This window comes from Centropristis striata, chromosome 4, assembly GCF_030273125.1.
Source record: "Centropristis striata isolate RG_2023a ecotype Rhode Island chromosome 4, C.striata_1.0, whole genome shotgun sequence".
NCBI classification, from domain to species: domain Eukaryota; kingdom Metazoa; phylum Chordata; class Actinopteri; order Perciformes; family Serranidae; genus Centropristis; species Centropristis striata.
Window position 1 is genome coordinate 30,693,032 of NC_081520.1, and position 2,626 is coordinate 30,695,657.

The window sequence follows — 2,626 nt, forward strand, 5'->3', positions numbered from 1 at the left end:
GATGCTGTCACACCCCGAGGAGAGGAGGAAGGATGCAGAGGTGCCTTAAGAGGTGCGGCTGGTCCTGGAGCTGAGAGGAAAGATACAATACAGGTATGACCACGGACAATGAGATGGTAAAACATAAGCATCTGTGTGTGTCTTCAGTCTTGGAATGTAACTAAGTACATTTACTCAAGTACTGTACTTCAATATAATTTTGACGTATTTGTGTCTTACTTGAGTATTTCAATATATGTAACTTTATACTTCTACCTCAGTACATTTTAGAGGCAAATATTGTAAATTTTACTCCACTACATTTAGCTGACAGCTGTAGTTACATTTCAGTTCCAGATTTACCATGAAAAAAATGTTTATGCCTTACCTTGACAATTGTAAAATGTTGCTAACATAATTAATATCTATAATAATAATCCAATAATATATTTGGAATGTATAAAAGAATCTGAGTGGGTCCATTCTGCATAATGAGTACTTTTACTTTTGTACATTTTGATGCTGGTACTTTTGTACTTTTTCTTCAGTAAGTTTTCAATGCAGGACTTTTACTTGTAGTGGAGTAATTTCACAGTGTGGTATTAGTACTTTTACTTAAGTAAAGGATCTAAATACTTCTTCCATCACTGCACATGTGCATGTTTGTCGCCTCTGTTAGATTAGAGGGATCAGGAGGTTTGTTGCATCTGTTCACAGTTACCATCACTCAGGAGTGAGAGAGGAAGAATATTCCCTCCTGTACACACACACACACACACACACACACACACATGGATTATTCAACATGCCTATTGTGCTGCACAGTCCCTGGGGCCCAACGTGACAGAACGCCCCTGGCATTCACCTACAGAGGGTCACTTGAAGAGACATGCACCAAACACGAAAAGATGCTAAATAACCACAAAGAAACATGAAGTGACTACAAAGAGACAGAAAGCAACTGGAAAGAGATGAAACAAAAAGCAGAAAGAACACAACACAACAACACAAAGTGACTACAATGAGACACAAAGTGAACACAGAGACACAAATCAGCTACAAAAAAAGTCAGTAAACCACCACAAGGGGAGAAAAAGACAAGCACAGACAACATTTTGTGACAACAAAGAGACACAGAATGACCCTGGAGAGACAAATTGACCACAAACAGACACAGGATGAGTAGAGAGATATGCGAAGAGGCACAAAATAAGCACAGCAAGACACAAAGTAACTACAAAAATGTTAAAAAAGAACCACAAAGAAGCACAAAATGACCACAAACATTACCTTTAAGAGACACAAAACAAGCACAAGACAGTGGGACTTTTTGTGTGTGCAGAGAGGCTCATTTTCTCATATCACATGACTCTGATTTTAACTGCTTTGCACTGATTCCCTGTTTGTTTTAGGATTGATTTTAGGATTTTACTGATCACTTTCAAAGCTCTTTTAGGTCTGGCTCCTAGCTATTTAACAGAATTATTAACTCCATACGAACCGACACGCGGAGGAGATAAGGCGGTTAGAGTAAATAGCTTCTTTTAAATCACTTCTTAAAAACCACTTTTATAGACTTCTTTTATGTAATTCTTTTTATCTCACCACTACTTTTTACTCCTTCATTTTTTACTTTTATACTCCTTTTACCTTTTATTTTCTGTGTATCTGAGAATGTCTTGTGATTGTTCCTCCTCTGTCTCTTATTGTTTTTCTTTTAATGTAAAAAATATTTTTAGCCTTATGGCATCATTCTCATTGTGATTAACTGCTCTCTGTGGAAGCACTTTGTAAACTGCTCTTTTTAAAAGGTGCTATATAAATAAAGTTATAATAATAATAATAATAATAATAATAATTATTGTTATTATTATTATTATTATTATTATCATTATTATTATTATGATTAACATTATTATTATTATTATTTTTAACATTATTACTATTATTATTATTATCCATTGATGCACACACACGATCAGATTAGAACACACGAAAGGGAAAAAAATCACCTTTTCTCATTCCCTTTACAGGCATTATTTTCCCAACAACATTTTTCATAATGATAACACAAAATCAGATGTCAGTGAGCTGTTACCTTTCTTCTTCTATCAGTGATCTCACTGTGAACCGGGTGAGAAGAAAGCTGCTGTTCTTTTGTGTTCCAGTATTGACCTCTGATAGTTATCTTCTTCTTTACTGTGGCTTTTCTCCTCCACAGCATCTATTAGCAGCTGATCTTCTTGCAGTTGTCCAGCTCTCTGTGGTTGCCAGGGGCATGGCCCGCTCCTAAAGTAGCCACCGTCAGCGGACCGCCCTCGTTTCACATACACACAGACTGATGTCACGTACCAACTAAACAACCAATAGAGTGCTTTATTTTCCACAATCTCATCCACTGCTGTGTTCCCCATCTATAACCATACAGAGTCTCTTTCTCACACGCAGACACACAACAGAGGAGGGACCCAGGGTTATTTATAAAACATTATTGCAGATACTTGGTGGATTATAGTTGTTCCAAACACAATACTCGCGTCTTCTGATGGATATAGGAAAGTGTAACAGTATCACTCAGTATCTGGGTTTGAGCTATGCACAGGGGGAAAGAAGAATAACACAGCTACCTCTCCAAAATGCAACATTG